Source organism: Pelobates fuscus, chromosome 3 (assembly GCF_036172605.1).
Source record: "Pelobates fuscus isolate aPelFus1 chromosome 3, aPelFus1.pri, whole genome shotgun sequence".
Classification (NCBI taxonomy): domain Eukaryota; kingdom Metazoa; phylum Chordata; class Amphibia; order Anura; family Pelobatidae; genus Pelobates; species Pelobates fuscus.
Window position 1 is genome coordinate 400083696 of NC_086319.1, and position 22496 is coordinate 400106191.

The following is a 22496-nucleotide window of genomic DNA, read 5'->3' on the forward strand; positions in this document are numbered from 1 at the left end:
GACTGCAGCAAGATCGCTTATTTTAAAGGCAAAAAGGAAACCGATTTCCAGTGCAATTCAAACGTTTGCCTTTTAAGGCACTGAAAATGTCAGCAAGGTCCATTCTTACACAGATTTCCTCAATGCGCCCTAATTAGACTGCAGCAAGATCGCTTATTTTAAAGGCAAAAAGGAAACCGATTTCAAATTAAAGTGCGAGCTACACCTGACAGCTGCAATCAACCATTATTTAACCATCTCGTTATCTCCATTTCCTGGGCGTATCATAGCTCTCCTCCCTCTCCAAGTGAGTTTGCCACGAGCTCCTGGAGGAGCCTGCTTGCCAGCCTCCTACACACAGATTATGGGCCCTGCAGGGAAACCTGTAAAAGCCTATCAAACTTGACCGACTGTTAGCAGTGATTTCATGGAACTGTTTTGGGCATAGGACCATGTGCACGCTTGGTCAAAATTATGACTTCCAGGAAATTCCTTAACCCCTGAACTGATATGTGTGATCTTTGGATATGTTGGTCACCCAGATCAGGGCTATTAGGGGATTTAACATTTGTGGGGTTTTATGTATTTTTAGGGCACATTTTGCTTGTTGCAGGAAAAGGTTAATTTTCCCTGACCGGGAATCGAACCCAGGCCGCGGCGGTGAGAGCGCCGAATCCTAACCACTAGACCACCAGGGAACTGAGAGCTGCTAGAAACTGTGAGAAAACGAGTTTGTGGTATCCAGAAGCTCAAGGATTCCACGCGACAGTGCAATTCAAACGTTTGCCTTTTAAGGCACTGAAAATGTCAGCAAGGTCCATTCTTACACAGATTTCCTCAATGCGCCCTAATTAGACTGCAGCAAGATCGCTTATTTTAAAGGCAAAAAGGAAACCGATTTCAAATTAAAGTGCGAGCTACACCTGACAGCTTCAATCAACCATTATTTAACCATCTCGTTATCTCCATTTCCTGGGCATATCATAGCTCTCCTCCCTCTCCAAGTGAGTTTGCCACGAGCTCCTGGAGGAGCCTGCTTGCCAGCCTCCTACCCACAGATTATGGGCCCTGCAGGGAAACCTGTAAAAGCCTACCAAACTTAACCGACTGTTAGCACTGATTTCATGGACCTGTTTTGGGCATAGGACCATGTGCACGCTTGGTCAAAATTGTGACTTCCAGGAAATTCCTGAACCCCTGAACTGATATGTGTGATCTTTGGATATGTTGGTCACCCAGATCAGGGCTATTAGGGGATGTAACATTTGTGGGGTTTTATGTATTTTTAGGGAACATTTTGCTTGTTGCGGGAAAAGATTAACTTTCCCTGACCGGGAATCGAACCCGGGCCGCGGCGGTGAGAGCGCCGAATCCTAACCACTAGACGAACAGGGAACTATGAGCTGCTAGAAACTGTGAGAAAACGAGTTTGTGGTATCCAGAAGCTCAAGGTTTCCACGCGACAGTGCAATTCAAACGTTTGCCTTTTAACCCCTTAAGGACCAAACTTCTGGAATAAATGGGCATCATGACATGTCACACATGTCATGTGTCCTTAAGGGGTTAAGGCACTGAAAATGTCAGCAAGGTCCATTCTTACACAGATTTCCTCAATGCGCCCTAATTAGACTGCAGCAAGATCGCTTATTTTAAAGGCAAAAAGGAAACCGATTTCAAATTAAAGTGCGAGCTACACCTGACAGCTGCAATCAACCATTATTTAACCATCTCGTTATCTCCATTTCCTGGGTGTATCATAGCTCTCCTCCCTCTCCAAGTGAGTTTGCCACGAGCTCCTGGAGGAGCCTGCTTGCCAGCCTCCTACACACAGATTATGGGCCCTGCAGGGAAACCTGTAAAAGCCTATCAAACTTGACCGACTGTTAGCAGTGATTTCATGGAACTGTTTTGGGCATAGGACCATGTGCACGTTTGGTCAAAATTATGACTTCCAGGAAATTCCTGAACCCCTGAACTGATATGTGTGATCTTTGGATATGTTGGTCACCCAGATCAGGGCTATTAGGGGATTTAACATTTGTGGGGTTTTATGTATTTTTAGGGCACATTTTGCTTGTTGCGGGAAAAGGTTAATATTCCCTGACCGGGAATCGAACCCGGGCCGCGGCGGTGAGAGCGACGAATCCTAACCACTAGACCACCAGGGAACTGAGAACTGCTAGAAACTGTGAGAAAACGAGTTTGTGGTATCCAGAAGCTCAAGGATTCCACGCGACAGTGCAATTCAAACGTTTGCCTTTTAAGGCACTGAAAATGTCAGCAAGGTCCATTCTTACACAGATTTCCTCAATGCGCCCTAATTAGACTGCAGCAAGATCGCTTATTTTAAAGGCAAAAAGGAAACCGATTTCCAGTGCAATTCAAACGTTTGCCTTTTAAGGCACTGAAAATGTCAGCAAGGTCCATTCTTACACAGATTTCCTCAATGCGCCCTAATTAGACTGCAGCAAGATCGCTTATTTTAAAGGCAAAAAGGAAACCGATTTCAAATTAAAGTGCGAGCTACACCTGACAGCTTCAATCAACCATTATTTAACCATCTCGTTATCTCCATTTCCTGGGCGTATCATAGCTCTTCTCCCTCTCCAAGTGAGTTTGCCACGAGCTCCTGGAGGAGCCTGCTTGCCAGCCTCCTACACACAGATTATGGGCCCTGCAGGGAAACCTGTAAAAGCCTATCAAACTTGACCGACTGTTAGCAGTGATTTCATGGAACTGTTTTGGGCATAGGACCATGTGCACGCTTGGTCAAAATTATGACTTCCAGGAAATTCCTGAACCCCTGAACTGATATGTGTGATCTTTGGATATGTTGGTCACCCAGATCAGGGCTATTAGGGGATTTAACATTTGTGGGGTTTTATGTATTTTTAGGGCACATTTTGCTTGTTGCGGGAAAAGGTTAATTTTCCCTGACCGGGAATCGAACCCGGGCCGCGGCGGTGAGAGCGCTGAATCCTAACCACTAGACCACCAGGGAACTGAGAGCTGCTAGAAACTGTGAGAAAATGAGTTTGTGGTATCCAGAAGCTCAAGGTTTCCACGCGACAGTGCAATTCAAACGTTTGCCTTTTAAGGCACTGAAAATGTCAGCAAGGTCCATTCTTACACAGATTTCCTCAATGCGCCCTAATTAGACTGCAGCAAGATCGCTTATTTTAAAGGCAAAAAGGAAACCGATTTCAAATTAAAGTGCGAGCTACACCTGACAGCTTCAATCAACCATTATTTAACCATCTCGTTATCTCCATTTCCTGGGCGTATCATAGCTCTCCTCCCTCTCCAAGTGAGTTTTCCACAAGCTCCTGGAGGAGCCTGCTTGCCAGCCTCCTACCCACAGATTATGGGCCCTGCAGGGAAACCTGTAAAAGCCTACCAAACTTGACCGACTGTTAGCACTGATTTCATGGAACTGTTTTGGGCATAGGACCATGTGCACGCTTAGTCAAAATTATGACTTCCAGGAAATTCCTGAACCCCTGAACTGATATGTGTGATCTTTGGATATGTTGGTCACCCAGATCAGGGCTATTAGGGGATTTAACATTTGTGGGGTTTTATGTATTTTTAGGGCACATTTTGCTTGTTGCGGGAAAAAGTTAATTTTCCATGACCGGGAATCGAACCCGGGCCACGGCGGTGAGAGCGCCGAATCCTAACCACTAGACCACCAGGGAACTGTGAGCTGCTAGAAACTGTGAGAAAACAAGTTTGTGGAATCCAGAAGCTCAAGGTTTCCACGCGACAGTGCAATTCAAACGTTTGCCTTTTAAGGCACTGAAAATGTCAGCAAGGTCCATTCTTACACAGATTTCCTCAATGCGCCCTAATTAGACTGCAGCAAGATCGCTTATTTTAAAGGCAAAAAGGAAACCGATTTCCAGTGCAATTCAAACGTTTGCCTTTTAAGGCACTGAAAATGTCAGCAAGGTCCATTCTTACACAGATTTCCTCAATGCGCCCTAATTAGACTGCAGCAAGATCGCTTATTTTAAAGGCAAAAAGGAAACCGATTTCAAATTAAAGTGCGAGCTACACCTGACAGCTGCAATCAACCATTATTTAACCATCTCGTTATCTCCATTTCCTGGGCGTATCATAGCTCTCCTCCCTCTCCAAGTGAGTTTGCCACGAGCTCCTGGAGGAGCCTGCTTGCCAGCCTCCTACACACAGATTATGGGCCCTGCAGGGAAACCTGTAAAAGCCTATCAAACTTGACCGACTGTTAGCAGTGATTTCATGGAACTGTTTTGGGCATAGGACCATGTGCACGCTTGGTCAAAATTATGACTTCCAGGAAATTCCTTAACCCCTGAACTGATATGTGTGATCTTTGGATATGTTGGTCACCCAGATCAGGGCTATTAGGGGATTTAACATTTGTGGGGTTTTATGTATTTTTAGGGCACATTTTGCTTGTTGCAGGAAAAGGTTAATTTTCCCTGACCGGGAATCAAACCCAGGCCGCGGCGGTGAGAGCGCCGAATCCTAACCACTAGACCACCAGGGAACTGAGAGCTGCTAGAAACTGTGAGAAAACGAGTTTGTGGTATCCAGAAGCTCAAGGATTCCACGCGACAGTGCAATTCAAACGTTTGCCTTTTAAGGCACTGAAAATGTCAGCAAGGTCCATTCTTACACAGATTTCCTCAATGCGCCCTAATTAGACTGCAGCAAGATCGCTTATTTTAAAGGCAAAAAGGAAACCGATTTCAAATTAAAGTGCGAGCTACACCTGACAGCTTCAATCAACCATTATTTAACCATCTCGTTATCTCCATTTCCTGGGCATATCATAGCTCTCCTCCCTCTCCAAGTGAGTTTGCCACGAGCTCCTGGAGGAGCCTGCTTGCCAGCCTCCTACCCACAGATTATGGGCCCTGCAGGGAAACCTGTAAAAGCCTACCAAACTTGACCGACTGTTAGCACTGATTTCATGGAACTGTTTTGGGCATAGGACCATGTGCACGCTTGGTCAAAATTATGACTTCCAGGAAATTCCTGAACCCCTGAACTGATATGTGTGATCTTTGGATATGTTGGTCACCCAGATCAGGGCTATTAGGGGATGTAACATTTGTTGGGTTTAATGTATTTTTGGTGAACATTTTGCTTTTTGCGGGAAAAGATTAACTTTCCCTGACCGGGAATCGAGCCCGGGCCGCGGCGGTGAGAGCGCCGAATCCTAACCACTAGACTACCAGGGAACTGTGAGCTGCTAGAAACTGTGAGAAAACGAGTTTGTGGTATCCAGAAGCTCAAGGTTTCCACACGACAGTGCAATTCAAACGTTTGCTTTTTAAGGCACTGAAAATGTCAGCAAGGTCCATTCTTACACAGATTTCCTCAATGCGCCCTAATTAGACTGCAGCAAGATCGCTTATTTTAAAGGCAAAAAGGAAACCGATTTCCAGTGCAATTCAAACGTTTGCCTTTTAAGGCACTGAAAATGTCAGCAAGGTCCATTCTTACACAGATTTCCTCAATGCGCCCTAATTAGACTGCAGCAAGATCGCTTATTTTAAAGGCAAAAAGGAAACCGATTTCAAATTAAAGTGCGAGCTACACCTGACAGCTTCAATCAACCATTATTTAACCATCTCGTTATCTCCATTTCCTGGGCGTATCATAGCTCTCCTCCCTCTCCAAGTGAGTTTGCCACGAGCTCCTGGAGGAGCCTGCTTGCCAGCCTCCTACCCACAGATTATGGGCCCTGCAGGGAAACCTGTAAAAGCCTACCAAACTTGACCGACTGTTAGCACTGATTTCATGGAACTGTTTTGGGCATAGGACCATGTGCACGCTTGGTCAAAATTATGACTTCCAGGAAATTCCTGAACCCCTGAACTGATATGTGTGATCTTTGGATATGTTGGTCACCCAGATCAGGGCTATTAGGGGATGTAACATTTGTGGGGTTTTATGTATTTTTAGGGAACATTTTGCTTGTTGCGGGAAAAGATTAACTTTCCCTGACCGGGAATCGAACCCGGGCCGCGGCGGTGAGAGCGCCGAATCCTAACCACTAGACTACCAGGAAACTGTGAGCTGCTAGAAACTGTGAGAAAACGAGTTTGTGGTATCCAGAAGTTCAAGGTTTCCACGCGACAGTGCAATTCAAACGTTTGCCTTTTAACCCCTTAAGGACCAAACTTCTGGAATAAATGGGCATCATGACATGTCACACATGTCATGTATCCTTAAGGGGTTAAGGCACTGAAAATGTCAGCAAGGTCCATTCTTACACAGATTTCCTCAATGCGCCCTAATTAGACTGCAGCAAGATCGCTTATTTTAAAGGCAAAAAGGAAACCGATTTCAAATTAAAGTGCGAGCTACACCTGACAGCTTCAATCAACCATTATTTAACCATCTCGTTATCTCCATTTCCTGGGCGTATCATAGCTCTCCTCCCTCTCCAAGTGAGTTTTCCACAAGCTCCTGGAGGAGCCTGCTTGCCAGCCTCCTACCCACAGATTATGGGCCCTGCAGGGAAACCTGTAAAAGCCTACCAAACTTGACCGACTGTTAGCACTGATTTCATGGAACTGTTTTGGGCATAGGACCATGTGCACGCTTAGTCAAAATTATGACTTCCAGGAAATTCCTGAACCCCTGAACTGATATGTGTGATCTTTGGATATGTTGGTCACCCAGATCAGGGCTATTAGGGGATTTAACATTTGTGGGGTTTTATGTATTTTTAGGGCACATTTTGCTTGTTGCGGGAAAAGGTTAATTTTCCCTGACCGGGAATCGAACCCGGGCCACGGCGGTGAGAGCGCCGAATCCTAACCACTAGACCACCAGGGAACTGTGAGCTGCTAGAAACTGTGAGAAAACGAGTTTGTGGTATCCAGAAGCTCAAGGATTCCACGCGACAGTGCAATTCAAACGTTTGCCTTTTAAGGCACTGAAAATGTCAGCAAGGTCCATTCTTACACAGATTTCCTCAATGCGCCCTAATTAGACTGCAGCAAGATCGCTTATTTTAAAGGCAAAAAGGAAACCGATTTCAAATTAAAGTGCGAGCTACACCTGACAGCTTCAATCAACCATTATTTAACCATCTCGTTATCTCCATTTCCTGGGCATATCATAGCTCTCCTCCCTCTCCAAGTGAGTTTGCCACGAGCTCCTGGAGGAGCCTGCTTGCCAGCCTCCTACCCACAGATTATGGGCCCTGCAGGGAAACCTGTAAAAGCCTACCAAACTTGACCGACTGTTAGCACTGATTTCATGGAACTGTTTTGGGCATAGGACCATGTGCACGCTTGGTCAAAATTATGACTTCCAGGAAATTCCTGAACCCCTGAACTGATATGTGTGATCTTTGGATATGTTGGTCACCCAGATCAGGGCTATTAGGGGATGTAACATTTGTTGGGTTTAATGTATTTTTGGTGAACATTTTGCTTTTTGCGGGAAAAGATTAACTTTCCCTGACCGGGAATCGAGCCCGGGCCGCGGCGGTGAGAGCGCCGAATCCTAACCACTAGACTACCAGGGAACTGTGAGCTGCTAGAAACTGTGAGAAAACGAGTTTGTGGTATCCAGAAGCTCAAGGTTTCCACACGACAGTGCAATTCAAACGTTTGCTTTTTAAGGCACTGAAAATGTCAGCAAGGTCCATTCTTACACAGATTTCCTCAATGCGCCCTAATTAGACTGCAGCAAGATCGCTTATTTTAAAGGCAAAAAGGAAACCGATTTCTAGTGCAATTCAAACGTTTGCCTTTTAAGGCACTGAAAATGTCAGCAAGGTCCATTCTTACACAGATTTCCTCAATGCGCCCTAATTAGACTGCAGCAAGATCGCTTATTTTAAAGGCAAAAAGGAAACCGATTTCAAATTAAAGTGCGAGCTACACCTGACAGCTTCAATCAACCATTATTTAACCATCTCGTTATCTCCATTTCCTGGGCGTATCATAGCTCTCCTCCCTCTCCAAGTGAGTTTGCCACGAGCTCCTGGAGGAGCCTGCTTGCCAGCCTCCTACCCACAGATTATGGGCCCTGCAGGGAAACCTGTAAAAGCCTACCAAACTTGACCGACTGTTAGCACTGATTTCATGGAACTGTTTTGGGCATAGGACCATGTGCACGCTTGGTCAAAATTATGACTTCCAGGAAATTCCTGAACCCCTGAACTGATATGTGTGATCTTTGGATATGTTGGTCACCCAGATCAGGGCTATTAGGGGATGTAACATTTGTGGGGTTTTATGTATTTTTAGGGAACATTTTGCTTGTTGCGGGAAAAGATTAACTTTCCCTGACCGGGAATCGAACCCGGGCCGCGGCGGTGAGAGCGCCGAATCCTAACCACTAGACTACCAGGAAACTGTGAGCTGCTAGAAACTGTGAGAAAACGAGTTTGTGGTATCCAGAAGTTCAAGGTTTCCACGCGACAGTGCAATTCAAACGTTTGCCTTTTAACCCCTTAAGGACCAAACTTCTGGAATAAATGGGCATCATGACATGTCACACATGTCATGTATCCTTAAGGGGTTAAGGCACTGAAAATGTCAGCAAGGTCCATTCTTACACAGATTTCCTCAATGCGCCCTAATTAGACTGCAGCAAGATCGCTTATTTTAAAGGCAAAAAGGAAACCGATTTCAAATTAAAGTGCGAGCTACACCTGACAGCTTCAATCAACCATTATTTAACCATCTCGTTATCTCCATTTCCTGGGCGTATCATAGCTCTTCTCCCTCTCCAAGTGAGTTTGCCACGAGCTCCTGGAGGAGCCTGCTTGCCAGCCTCCTACACACAGATTATGGGCCCTGCAGGGAAACCTGTAAAAGCCTATCAAACTTGACCGACTGTTAGCACTGATTTCATGGAACTGTTTTGGGCATAGGACCATGTGCACGCTTGGTCAAAATTATGACTTCCAGGAAATTCCTGAACCCCTGAACTGATATGTGTGATCTTTGGATATGTTGGTCACCCAGATCAGGGCTATTAGGGGATTTAACATTTGTGGGGTTTTATGTATTTTTAGGGCACATTTTGCTTGTTGCGGGAAAAGGTTAATTTTCCCTGACCGGGAATCGAACCCGGGCCGCGGCGGTGAGAGCGCCGAATCCTAACCACTAGACGACCAGGGAACTGTGAGCTGCTAGAAACTGTGAGAAAACGAGTTTGTGGTATCCAGAAGCTCAAGGTTTCCACGCGACAGTGCAATTCAAACGTTTGCCTTTTAACCCCTTAAGGACCAAACTTCTGGAATAAATGGGCATCATGACATGTCACACATGTCATGTGTCCTTAAGGGGTTAAGGCACTGAAAATGTCAGCAAGGTCCATTCTTACACAGATTTCCTCAATGCGCCCTAATTAGACTGCAGCAAGATCGCTTATTTTAAAGGCAAAAAGGAAACCGATTTCAAATTAAAGTGCGAGCTACACCTGACAGCTTCAATCAACCATTATTTAACCATCTCGTTATCTCCATTTCCTGGGCGTATCATAGCTCTCCTCCCTCTCCAAGTGAGTTTGCCACAAGCTCCTGGAGGAGCCTGCTTGCCAGCCTCCTACCCACAGATTATGGGCCCTGCAGGGAAACCTGTAAAAGCCTACCAAACGTGACCGACTGTTAGCACTGATTTCATGGAACTGTTTTGGGCATAGGACCATGTGCACGCTTGGTCAAAATTATGACTTCCAGGAAATTCCTGAACCCCTGAACTGATATGTGTGATCTTTGGATATGTTGGTCACCCAGATCAGGGCTATTAAGGGATGTAACATTTGTGGGGTTTTATGTATTTTTAGGGAACATTTTGCTTGTTGCGGGAAAAGATTAACTTTCCCTGACCGGGAATCGAACCCGGGCCGCGGCGGTGAGAGCGCCGAATCCTAACCACTAGACCACCAGGGAACTGTGAGCTGCTAGAAACTGTGAGAAAACGAGTTTGTGGAATCCAGAAGCTCAAGGTTTCCACGCGACAGTGCAATTCAAACGTTTGCCTTTTAAGGCACTGAAAATGTCAGCAAGGTCCATTCTTACACAGATTTCCTCAATGCGCCCTAATTAGACTGCAGCAAGATCGCTTATTTTAAAGGCAAAAAGGAAACCGATTTCAAATTAAAGTGCGAGCTACACCTGACAGCTTCAATCAACCATTATTTAACCATCTCGTTATCTCCATTTCCTGGGCGTATCATAGCTCTCCTCCCTCTCCAAGTGAGTTTGCCACGAGCTCCTGGAGGAGCCTGCTTGCCAGCCTCCTACCCACAGATTATGGGCCCTGCAGGGAAACCTGTAAAAGCCTACCAAACTTGAACGACTGTTAGCACTGATTTCATGGAACTGTTTTGGGCATAGGACCATGTGCACGCTTGGTCAAAATTATGACTTCCAGGAAATTCCTGAACCCCTGAACTGATATGTGTGATCTTTGGATATGTTGGTCACCCAGATCAGGGTTATTAGGGGATTTAACATTTGTGGGGTTTTATGTATTTTTAGGGCACATTTTGCTTGTTGCAGGAAAAGGTTAATTTTCCCTGACCGGGAATCGAACCCAGGCCGCGGCGGTGAGAGCGCCGAATCCTAACCACTAGACCACCAGGGAACTGAGAGCTGCTAGAAACTGTGAGAAAACGAGTTTGTGGTATCCAGAAGCTCAAGGTTTCCACGTGACAGTGCAATTCAAACGTTTGCCTTTTAAGGCACTGAAAATGTCAGCAAGGTCCATTCTTACACAGATTTCCACAATGCGCCCTAATTAGACTGCAGCAAGATCGCTTATTTTAAAGGCAAAAAGGAAACCGATTTCAAATTAAAGTGCGAGCTACACCTGACAGCTTCAATCAACCATTATTTAACCATCTCGTTATCTCCATTTCCTGGGCATATCATAGCTCTCCTCCCTCTCCAAGTGAGTTTGCCACGAGCTCCTGGAGGAGCCTGCTTGCCAGCCTCCTACCCACAGATTATGGGCCCTGCAGGGAAACCTGTAAAAGCCTACCAAACGTGACCGACTGTTAGCACTGATTTCATGGAACTGTTTTGGGCATAGGACCATGTGCACGCTTGGTCAAAATTATGACTTCCAGGAAATTCCTGAACCCCTGAACTGATATGTGTGATCTTTGGATATGTTGGTCACCCAGATCAGGGCTATTAGGGGATTTAACATTTGTGGGGTTTTATGTATTTTTAGGGCACATTTTGCTTGTTGCAGGAAAAGGTTAATTTTCCCTGACCAGGAATCGAACCCAGGCCGCGGCGGTGAGAGCGCCGAATCCTAACCACTAGACCACCAGGGAACTGAGAGCTGCTAGAAACTGTGAGAAAACGAGTTTGTGGTATCCAGAAGCTCAAGGTTTCCACGCGACAGTGCAATTCAAACGTTTGCCTTTTAAGGCACTGAAAATGTCAGCAAGGTCCATTCTTACACAGATTTCCACAATGCGCCCTAATTAGACTGCAGCAAGATCGCTTATTTTAAAGGCAAAAAGGAAACCGATTTCAAATTAAAGTGCGAGCTACACCTGACAGCTTCAATCAACCATTATTTAACCATCTCGTTATCTCCATTTCCTGGGCATATCATAGCTCTCCTCCCTCTCCAAGTGAGTTTGCCACGAGCTCCTGGAGGAGCCTGCTTGCCAGCCTCCTACCCACAGATTATGGGCCCTGCAGGGAAACCTGTAAAAGCCTACCAAACGTGACCGACTGTTAGCACTGATTTCATGGAACTGTTTTGGGCATAGGACCATGTGCACGCTTGGTCAAAATTATGACTTCCAGGAAATTCCTGAACCCCTGAACTGATATGTGTGATCTTTGGATATGTTGGTCACCCAGATCAGGGCTATTAGGGGATGTAACATTTGTGGGGTTTTATGTATTTTTAGGGAACATTTTGCTTGTTGCGGGAAAAGATTAACTTTCCCTGACCGGGAATCGAACCCGGGCCGCGGCGGTGAGAGCGCCGAATCCTAACCACTAGACTACCAGGAAACTGTGAGCTGCTAGAAACTGTGAGAAAACGAGTTTGTGGTATCCAGAAGTTCAAGGTTTCCACGCGACAGTGCAATTCAAACGTTTGCCTTTTAACCCCTTAAGGACCAAACTTCTGGAATAAATGGGCATCATGACATGTCACACATGTCATGTATCCTTAAGGGGTTAAGGCACTGAAAATGTCAGCAAGGTCCATTCTTACACAGATTTCCTCAATGCGCCCTAATTAGACTGCAGCAAGATCGCTTATTTTAAAGGCAAAAAGGAAACCGATTTCAAATTAAAGTGCGAGCTACACCTGACAGCTTCAATCAACCATTATTTAACCATCTCGTTATCTCCATTTCCTGGGCGTATCATAGCTCTCCTCCCTCTCCAAGTGAGTTTTCCACAAGCTCCTGGAGGAGCCTGCTTGCCAGCCTCCTACCCACAGATTATGGGCCCTGCAGGGAAACCTGTAAAAGCCTACCAAACTTGACCGACTGTTAGCACTGATTTCATGGAACTGTTTTGGGCATAGGACCATGTGCACGCTTAGTCAAAATTATGACTTCCAGGAAATTCCTGAACCCCTGAACTGATATGTGTGATCTTTGGATATGTTGGTCACCCAGATCAGGGCTATTAGGGGATTTAACATTTGTGGGGTTTTATGTATTTTTAGGGCACATTTTGCTTGTTGCGGGAAAAGGTTAATTTTCCCTGACCGGGAATCGAACCCGGGCCACGGCGGTAAGAGCGCCGAATCCTAACCACTAGACCACCAGGGAACTGTGAGCTGCTAGAAACTGTGAGAAAACAAGTTTGTGGAATCCAGAAGCTCAAGGTTTCCACGCGACAGTGCAATTCAAACGTTTGCCTTTTAAGGCACTGAAAATGTCAGCAAGGTCCATTCTTACACAGATTTCCTCAATGCGCCCTAATTAGACTGCAGCAAGATCGCTTATTTTAAAGGCAAAAAGGAAACCGATTTCAAATTAAAGTGCGAGCTACACCTGACAGCTTCAATCAACCATTATTTAACCATCTCGTTATCTCCATTTCCTGGGCGTATCATAGCTCTCCTCCCTCTCCAAGTGAGTTTGCCACGAGCTCCTGGAGGAGCCTGCTTGCCAGCCTCCTACCCACAGATTATGGGCCCTGCAGGGAAACCTGTAAAAGCCTACCAAACTTGACCGACTGTTAGCACTGATTTCATGGAACTGTTTTGGGCATAGGACCATGTGCACGCTTGGTCAAAATTATGACTTCCAGGAAATTCCTGAACCCCTGAACTGATATGTGTGATCTTTGGATATGTTGGTCACCCAGATCAGGGCTATTAGGGGATTTAACATTTGTGGGGTTTTATGTATTTTTAGGGCACATTTTGCTTGTTGCGGGAAAAGGTTAATTTTCCCTGACCGGGAATCGAACCCGGGCCGCGGCGGTGAGAGCGCCGAATCCTAACCACTAGACCACCAGGGAACTGAGAGCTGCTAGAAACTGTGAGAAAACGAGTTTGTGGTATCCAGAAGCTCAAGGATTCCACGCGACAGTGCAATTCAAACGTTTGCCTTTTAAGGCACTGAAAATGTCAGCAAGGTCCATTCTTACACAGATTTCCTCAATGCGCCCTAATTAGACTGCAGCAAGATCGCTTATTTTAAAGGCAAAAAGGAAACCGATTTCAAATTAAAGTGCGAGCTACACCTGACAGCTTCAATCAACCATTATTTAACCATCTCGTTATCTCCATTTCCTGGGCGTATCATAGCTCTCCTCCCTCTCCAAGTGAGTTTGCCACGAGCTCCTGGAGGAGCCTGCTTGCCAGCCTCCTACCCACAGATTATGGGACTTGCAGGGAAACCTGTAAAAGCCTACCAAACTTAACCGACTGTTAGCACTGATTTCATGGAACTGTTTTGGGCATAGGACCATGTGCACGCTTGGTCAAAATTATGACTTCCAGGAAATTCCTGAACCCCTGAACTGATATGTGTGATCTTTGGATATGTTGGTCACCCAGATCAGGGCTATTAGGGGATGTAACATTTGTGGGGTTTTATGTATTTTTAGGGAACATTTTGCTTGTTGCGGGAAAAGATTAACTTTCCCAGACCGGGAATCGAACCCGGGCCGCGGCGGTGAGAGCGCCGAATCCTAACCACTAGACTACCAGGGAACTGTGAGCTGCTAGAAACTGTGAGAAAACGAGTTTGTGGTATCCAGAAGTTCAAGGTTTCCACGCGACAGTGCAATTCAAACGTTTGCCTTTTAACCCCTTAAGGACCAAACTTCTGGAATAAATGGGCATCATGACATGTCACACATGTCATGTGTCCTTAAGGGGTTAAGGCACTGAAAATGTCAGCAAGGTCCATTCTTACACAGATTTCCTCAATGCGCCCTAATTAGACTGCAGCAAGATCGCTTATTTTAAAGGCAAAAAGGAAACCGATTTCCAGTGCAATTCAAACGTTTGCCTTTTAAGGCACTGAAAATGTCAGCAAGGTCCATTCTTACACAGATTTCCACAATGCGCCCTAATTAGACTGCAGCTAGATCGCTTATTTTAAAGGCAAAAAGGAAACCGATTTCAAATTAAAGTGCGAGCTACACCTGACAGCTTCAATCAACCATTATTTAACCATCTCGTTATCTCCATTTCCTGGGCATATCATAGCTCTCCTCCCTCTCCAAGTGAGTTTGCCACGAGCTCCTGGAGGAGCCTGCTTGCCAGCCTCCTACCCACAGATTATGGGCCCTGCAGGGAAACCTGTAAAAGCCTACCAAACGTGACCGACTGTTAGCACTGATTTCATGGAACTGTTTTGGGCATAGGACCATGTGCACGCTTAGTCAAAATTATGACTTCCAGGAAATTCCTGAACCGATATGTGTGATCTTTGGATATGTTGGTCACCCAGATCAGGGCTATTAGGGGATTTAACATTTGTGGGGTTTTATGTATTTTTAGGGCACATTTTGCTTGTTGCGGGAAAAGGTTAATTTTCCCTGACCGGGAATCGAACCCAGACCGCGGCGGTGAGAGCGCCGAATCCTAACCACTAGACCACCAGGGAACTGTGAGCTGCTAGAAACTGTGAGAAAACAAGTTTGTGGAATCCAGAAGCTCAAGGTTTCCACGCGACAGTGCAATTCAAACGTTTGCCTTTTAAGGCACTGAAAATGTCAGCAAGGTCCATTCTTACACAGATTTCCTCAATGCGCCCTAATTAGACTGCAGCAAGATCGCTTATTTTAAAGGCAAAAAGGAAACCGATTTCCAGTGCAATTCAAACGTTTGCCTTTTAAGGCACTGAAAATGTCAGCAAGGTCCATTCTTACACAGATTTCCTCAATGCGCCCTAATTAGACTGCAGCAAGATCGCTTATTTTAAAGGCAAAAAGGAAACCGATTTCAAATTAAAGTGCGAGCTACACCTGACAGCTGCAATCAACCATTATTTAACCATCTCGTTATCTCCATTTCCTGGGCGTATCATAGCTCTCCTCCCTCTCCAAGTGAGTTTGCCACGAGCTCCTGGAGGAGCCTGCTTGCCAGCCTCCTACACACAGATTATGGGCCCTGCAGGGAAACCTGTAAAAGCCTATCAAACTTGACCGACTGTTAGCAGTGATTTCATGGAACTGTTTTGGGCATAGGACCATGTGCACGCTTGGTCAAAATTATGACTTCCAGGAAATTCCTGAACCCCTGAACTGATATGTGTGATCTTTGGATATGTTGGTCACCCAGATCAGGGCTATTAGGGGATTTAACATTTGTGGGGTTTTATGTATTTTTAGGGCACATTTTGCTTGTTGCAGGAAAAGGTTAATTTTCCCTGACCGGGAATCGAACCCAGGCCGCGGCGGTGAGAGCGCCGAATCCTAACCACTAGACCACCAGGGAACTGAGAGCTGCTAGAAACTGTGAGAAAACGAGTTTGTGGTATCCAGAAGCTCAAGGATTCCACGCGACAGTGCAATTCAAACGTTTGCCTTTTAAGGCACTGAAAATGTCAGCAAGGTCCATTCTTACACAGATTTCCTCAATGCGCCCTAATTAGACTGCAGCAAGATCGCTTATTTTAAAGGCAAAAAGGAAACCGATTTCAAATTAAAGTGCGAGCTACACCTGACAGCTTCAATCAACCATTATTTAACCATCTCGTTATCTCCATTTCCTGGGCATATCATAGCTCTCCTCCCTCTCCAAGTGAGTTTGCCACGAGCTCCTGGAGGAGCCTGCTTGCCAGCCTCCTACCCACAGATTATGGGCCCTGCAGGGAAACCTGTAAAAGCCTACCAAACTTAACCGACTGTTAGCACTGATTTCATGGACCTGTTTTGGGCATAGGACCATGTGCACGCTTGGTCAAAATTGTGACTTCCAGGAAATTCCTGAACCCCTGAACTGATATGTGTGATCTTTGGATATGTTGGTCACCCAGATCAGGGCTATTAGGGGATGTAACATTTGTGGGGTTTTATGTATTTTTAGGGAACATTTTGCTTGTTGCGGGAAAAGATTAACTTTCCCTGACCGGGAATCGAACCCGGGCCGCGGCGGTGAGAGCGCCGAATCCTAACCACTAGACGACCAGGGAACTGTGAGCTGCTAGAAACTGTGAGAAAACGAGTTTGTGGTATCCAGAAGCTCAAGGTTTCCACGCGACAGTGCAATTCAAACGTTTGCCTTTTAACCCCTTAAGGACCAAACTTCTGGAATAAATGGGCATCATGACATGTCACACATGTCATGTGTCCTTAAGGGGTTAAGGCACTGAAAATGTCAGCAAGGTCCATTCTTACACAGATTTCCTCAATGCGCCCTAATTAGACTGCAGCAAGATCGCTTATTTTAAAGGCAAAAAGGAAACCGATTTCAAATTAAAGTGCGAGCTACACCTGACAGCTGCAATCAACCATTATTTAACCATCTCGTTATCTCCATTTCCTGGGCGTATCATAGCTCTCCTCCCTCTCCAAGTGAGTTTGCCACGAGCTCCTGGAGGAGCCTGCTTGCCAGCCTCCTACACACAGATTATGGGCCCTGCAGGGAAACCTGTAAAAGCCTATCAAACTTGACCGACTGTTAGCAGTGATTTCATGGAACTGTTTTGGGCATAGGACCATGTGCACGCTTGGTCAAAATTATGACTTCCAGGAAATTCCTGAACCCCTGAACTGATATGTGTGATCTTTGGATATGTTGGTCACCCAGATCAGGGCTATTAGGGGATTTAACATTTGTGGGGTTTTATGTATTTTTAGGGCACATTTTGCTTGTTGCGGGAAAAGGTTAATTTTCCCTGACCGGGAATCGAACCCGGGCCGCGGCGGTGAGAGCGCCGAATCCTAACCACTAGACCACCAGGGAACTGAGAACTGCAAGAAACTGTGAGAAAACGAGTTTGTGGTATCCAGAAGCTCAAGGATTCCACGCGACAGTGCAATTCAAACGTTTGCCTTTTAAGGCACTGAAAATGTCAGCAAGGTCCATTCTTACACAGATTTCCTCAATGCGCCCTAATTAGACTGCAGCAAGATCGCTTATTTTAAAGGCAAAAAGGAAACCGATTTCCAGTGCAATTCAAACGTTTGCCTTTTAAGGCACTGAAAATGTCAGCAAGGTCCATTCTTACACAGATTTCCTCAATGCGCCCTAATTAGACTGCAGCAAGATCGCTTATTTTAAAGGCAAAAAGGAAACCGATTTCAAATTAATGTGCGAGCTACACCTGACAGCTTCAATCAACCATTATTTAACCATCTCGTTATCTCCATTTCCTGGGCGTATCATAGCTCTTCTCCCTCTCCAAGTGAGTTTGCCACGAGCTCCTGGAGGAGCCTGCTTGCCAGCCTCCTACACACAGATTATGGGCCCTGCAGGGAAACCTGTAAAAGCCTATCAAACTTGACCGACTGTTAGCAGTGATTTCATGGAACTGTTTTGGGCATAGGACCATGTGCACGCTTGGTCAAAATTATGACTTCCAGGAAATTCCTGAACCCCTGAACTGATATGTGTGATCTTTGGATATGTTGGTCACCCAGATCAGGGCTATTAGGGGATTTAACATTTGTGGGGTTTTATGTATTTTTAGGGCACATTTTGCTTGTTGCGGGAAAAGGTTAATTTTCCCTGACCGGGAATCGAACCCGGGCCGCGGCGGTGAGAGCGCCGAATCCTAACCACTAGACCACCAGGGAACTGAGAGCTGCTAGAAACTGTGAGAAAACGAGTTTGTGGTATCCAGAAGCTCAAGGTTTCCACGCGACAGTGCAATTCAAACGTTTGCCTTTTAAGGCACTGAAAATGTCAGCAAGGTCCATTCTTACACAGATTTCCTCAATGCGCCCTAATTAGACTGCAGCAAGATCGCTTATTTTAAAGGCAAAAAGGAAACCGATTTCAAATTAAAGTGCGAGCTACACCTGACAGCTTCAATCAACCATTATTTAACCATCTCGTTATCTCCATTTCCTGGGCGTATCATAGCTCTCCTCCCTCTCCAAGTGAGTTTGCCACGAGCTCCTGGAGGAGCCTGCTTGCCAGCCTCCTACCCACAGATTATGGGCCCTGCAGGGAAACCTGTAAAAGCCTACCAAACTTGACCGACTGTTAGCACTGATTTCATGGAACTGTTTTGGGCATAGGACCATGTGCACGCTTGGTCAAAATTATGACTTCCAGGAAATTCCTGAACCCCTGAACTGATATGTGTGATCTTTGGATATGTTGGTCACCCAGATCAGGGCTATTAGGGGATGTAACATTTGTTGGGTTTAATGTATTTTTGGTGAACATTTTGCGGGAAAAGATTAACTTTCCCTGACCGGGAATCGAGCCCGGGCCGCGGCGGTGAGAGCGCCGAATCCTAACCACTAGACTACCAGGGAACTGTGAGCTGCTAGAAACTGTGAGAAAACGATTTGTGGTATCCAGAAGCTCAAGGTTTCCACACGACAGTGCAATTCAAACGTTTGCCTTTTAAGGCACTGAAAATGTCAGCAAGGTCCATTCTTACACAGATTTCCTCAATGCGCCCTAATTAGACTGTAGCAAGATCGCTTATTTTAAGGTCAAAAAGGAAACCGATTTCCAGTGCAATTCAAACGTTTGCCTTTTAAGGCACTGAAAATGTCAGCAAGGTCCATTCTTACACAGATTTCCTCAATGCGCCCTAATTAGACTGCAGCAAGATCGCTTATTTTAAAGGCAAAAAGGAAACCGATTTCAAATTAAAGTGCGAGCTACACCTGACAGCTTCAATCAACCATTATTTAACCATCTCGTTATCTCCATTTCCTGGGCGTATCATAGCTCTCCTCCCTCTCCAAGTGAGTTTGCAACGAGCTCCTGGAGGAGCCTGCTTGCCAGCCTCCTACCCACAGATTATGGGCCCTGCAGGGAAACCTGTAAAAGCCTACCAAACTTGACCGACTGTTAGCACTGATTTCATGGAACTGTTTTGGGCATAGGACCATGTGCACGCTTGGTCAAAATTATGACTTCCAGGAAATTCCTGAACCCCTGAACTGATATGTGTGATCTTTGGATATGTTGGTCACCCAGATCAGGGCTATTAGGGGATTTAACATTTGAGGGGTTTTATGTATTTTTAGGGCACATTTTGCTTGTTGCAGGAAAAGGTTAATTTTCCCTGACCAGGAATCGAACCCAGGCCGCGGCGGTGAGAGCGCCGAATCCTAACCACTAGACCACCAGGGAACTGAGAGCTGCTAGAAACTGTGAGAAAACGAGTTTGTGGTATCCAGAAGCTCAAGGTTTCCACGCGACAGTGCAATTCAAACGTTTGCCTTTTAAGGCACTGAAAATGTCAGCAAGGTCCATTCTTACACAGATTTCCACAATGCGCCCTAATTAGACTGCAGCAAGATCGCTTATTTTAAAGGCAAAAAGGAAACCGATTTCAAATTAAAGTGCGAGCTACACCTGACAGCTTCAATCAACCATTATTTAACCATCTCGTTATCTCCATTTCCTGGGCATATCATAGCTCTCCTCCCTCTCCAAGTGAGTTTGCCACGAGCTCCTGGAGGAGCCTGCTTGCCAGCCTCCTACCCACAGATTATGGGCCCTGCAGGGAAACCTGTAAAAGCCTACCAAACGTGACCGACTGTTAGCACTGATTTCATGGAACTGTTTTGGGCATAGGACCATGTGCACGCTTGGTCAAAATTATGACTTCCAGGAAATTCCTGAACCCCTGAACTGATATGTGTGATCTTTGGATATGTTGGTCACCCAGATCAGGGCTATTAGGGGATGTAACATTTGTGGGGTTTTATGTATTTTTAGGGAACATTTTGCTTGTTGCGGGAAAAGATTAACTTTCCCTGACCGGGAATCGAACCCGGGCCGCGGCGGTGAGAGCGCCGAATCCTAACCACTAGACTACCAGGAAACTGTGAGCTGCTAGAAACTGTGCGAAAACGAGTTTGTGGTATCCAGAAGTTCAAGGTTTCCACGCGACAGTGCAATTCAAACGTTTGCCTTTTAACCCCTTAAGGACCAAACTTCTGGAATAAATGGGCATCATGACATGTCACACATGTCATGTATCCTTAAGGGGTTAAGGCACTGAAAATGTCAGCAAGGTCCATTCTTACACAGATTTCCTCAATGCGCCCTAATTAGACTGCAGCAAGATCGCTTATTTTAAAGGCAAAAAGGAAACCGATTTCAAATTAAAGTGCGAGCTACACCTGACAGCTTCAATCAACCATTATTTAACCATCTCGTTATCTCCATTTCCTGGGCGTATCATAGCTCTCCTCCCTCTCCAAGTGAGTTTTCCACAAGCTCCTGGAGGAGCCTGCTTGCCAGCCTCCTACCCACAGATTATGGGCCCTGCAGGGAAACCTGTAAAAGCCTACCAAACTTGACCGACTGTTAGCACTGATTTCATGGAACTGTTTTGGGCATAGGACCATGTGCACGCTTAGTCAAAATTATGACTTCCAGGAAATTCCTGAACCCCTGAACTGATATGTGTGATCTTTGGATATGTTGGTCACCCAGATCAGGGCTATTAGGGGATTTAACATTTGTGGGGTTTTATGTATTTTTAGGGCACATTTTGCTTGTTGCGGGAAAAGGTTAATTTTCCCTGACCGGGAATCGAACCCGGGCCACGGCGGTGAGAGCGCCGAATCCTAACCACTAGACGACCAGGGAACTGTGAGCTGCTAGAAACTGTGAGAAAACGAGTTTGTGGTATCCAGAAGTTCAAGGTTTCCACGCGACAGTGCAATTCAAACGTTTGCCTTTTAACCCCTTAAGGACCAAACTTCTGGAATAAATGGGCATCATGACATGTCACACATGTCATGTATCCTTAAGGGGTTAAGGCACTGAAAATGTCAGCAAGGTCCATTCTTACACAGATTTCCTCAATGCGCCCTAATTAGACTGCAGCAAGATCGCTTATTTTAAAGGCAAAAAGGAAACCGATTTCAAATTAAAGTGCGAGCTACACCTGACAGCTTCAATCAACCATTATTTAACCATCTCGTTATCTCCATTTCCTGGGCGTATCATAGCTCTCCTCCCTCTCCAAGTGAGTTTTCCACAAGCTCCTGGAGGAGCCTGCTTGCCAGCCTCCTACCCACAGATTATGGGCCCTGCAGGGAAACCTGTAAAAGCCTACCAAACTTGACCGACTGTTAGCACTGATTTCATGGAACTGTTTTGGGCATAGGACCATGTGCACGCTTAGTCAAAATTATGACTTCCAGGAAATTCCTGAACCCCTGAACTGATATGTGTGATCTTTGGATATGTTGGTCACCCAGATCAGGGCTATTAGGGGATTTAACATTTGTGGGGTTTTATGTATTTTTAGGGCACATTTTGCTTGTTGCGGGAAAAGGTTAATTTTCCCTGACCGGGAATCGAACCCGGGCCACGGCGGTGAGAGCGCCGAATCCTAACCACTAGACCACCAGGGAACTGTGAGCTGCTAGAAACTGTGAGAAAACAAGTTTGTGGAATCCAGAAGCTCAAGGTTTCCACGCGACAGTGCAATTCAAACGTTTGCCTTTTAAGGCACTGAAAATGTCAGCAAGGTCCATTCTTACACAGATTTCCTCAATGCGCCCTAATTAGACTGCAGCAAGATCGCTTATTTTAAAGGCAAAAAGGAAACCGATTTCAAATTAAAGTGCGAGCTACACCTGACAGCTTCAATCAACCATTATTTAACCATCTCGTTATCTCCATTTCCTGGGCGTATCATAGCTCTTCTCCCTCTCCAAGTGAGTTTGCCACGAGCTCCTGGAGGAGCCTGCTTGCCAGCCTCCTACACACAGATTATGGGCCCTGCAGGGAAACCTGTAAAAGCCTATCAAACTTGACCGACTGTTAGCACTGATTTCATGGAACTGTTTTGGGCATAGGACCATGTGCACGCTTGGTCAAAATTATGACTTCCAGGAAATTCCTGAACCCCTGAACTGATATGTGTGATCTTTGGATATGTTGGTCACCCAGATCAGG

At 45.7% G+C, this 22496-nt stretch overlaps 12 non-coding genes across 12 annotated transcripts; all 12 read right to left on the reverse strand.

The window, feature by feature from the left end:
- Positions 1 to 605: 605 nt before the first annotated feature.
- On the reverse strand, positions 606 to 677 carry TRNAE-CUC (transfer RNA glutamic acid (anticodon CUC)). Its single transcript has one exon. It is a non-coding gene; the product is annotated as a tRNA-Glu (tRNA).
- A 2928-nt stretch (positions 678 to 3605) lies between these two features.
- TRNAE-CUC (transfer RNA glutamic acid (anticodon CUC)) lies at positions 3606 to 3677 on the reverse strand. Its single transcript has one exon. It is a non-coding gene; the product is annotated as a tRNA-Glu (tRNA).
- A 3064-nt stretch (positions 3678 to 6741) lies between these two features.
- On the reverse strand, positions 6742 to 6813 carry TRNAE-CUC (transfer RNA glutamic acid (anticodon CUC)). Its single transcript has one exon. It is a non-coding gene; the product is annotated as a tRNA-Glu (tRNA).
- A 3004-nt stretch (positions 6814 to 9817) lies between these two features.
- TRNAE-CUC (transfer RNA glutamic acid (anticodon CUC)) lies at positions 9818 to 9889 on the reverse strand. The gene has a single exon. It is a non-coding gene; the product is annotated as a tRNA-Glu (tRNA).
- A 625-nt stretch (positions 9890 to 10514) lies between these two features.
- TRNAE-CUC (transfer RNA glutamic acid (anticodon CUC)) lies at positions 10515 to 10586 on the reverse strand. Its single transcript has one exon. It is a non-coding gene; the product is annotated as a tRNA-Glu (tRNA).
- Positions 10587 to 13378: 2792 nt separating this feature from the next.
- TRNAE-CUC (transfer RNA glutamic acid (anticodon CUC)) lies at positions 13379 to 13450 on the reverse strand. Its single transcript has one exon. It is a non-coding gene; the product is annotated as a tRNA-Glu (tRNA).
- Positions 13451 to 14075: 625 nt separating this feature from the next.
- On the reverse strand, positions 14076 to 14147 carry TRNAE-CUC (transfer RNA glutamic acid (anticodon CUC)). Its single transcript has one exon. It is a non-coding gene; the product is annotated as a tRNA-Glu (tRNA).
- A 1662-nt stretch (positions 14148 to 15809) lies between these two features.
- Positions 15810 to 15881, reverse strand: TRNAE-CUC (transfer RNA glutamic acid (anticodon CUC)). Its single transcript has one exon. It is a non-coding gene; the product is annotated as a tRNA-Glu (tRNA).
- A 1398-nt stretch (positions 15882 to 17279) lies between these two features.
- Positions 17280 to 17351, reverse strand: TRNAE-CUC (transfer RNA glutamic acid (anticodon CUC)). The gene has a single exon. It is a non-coding gene; the product is annotated as a tRNA-Glu (tRNA).
- A 761-nt stretch (positions 17352 to 18112) lies between these two features.
- Positions 18113 to 18184, reverse strand: TRNAE-CUC (transfer RNA glutamic acid (anticodon CUC)). The gene has a single exon. It is a non-coding gene; the product is annotated as a tRNA-Glu (tRNA).
- Positions 18185 to 21104: 2920 nt separating this feature from the next.
- Positions 21105 to 21176, reverse strand: TRNAE-CUC (transfer RNA glutamic acid (anticodon CUC)). The gene has a single exon. It is a non-coding gene; the product is annotated as a tRNA-Glu (tRNA).
- Positions 21177 to 21877: 701 nt separating this feature from the next.
- Positions 21878 to 21949, reverse strand: TRNAE-CUC (transfer RNA glutamic acid (anticodon CUC)). Its single transcript has one exon. It is a non-coding gene; the product is annotated as a tRNA-Glu (tRNA).
- Between the last annotated feature and the right edge of the window lie 547 nt (positions 21950 to 22496).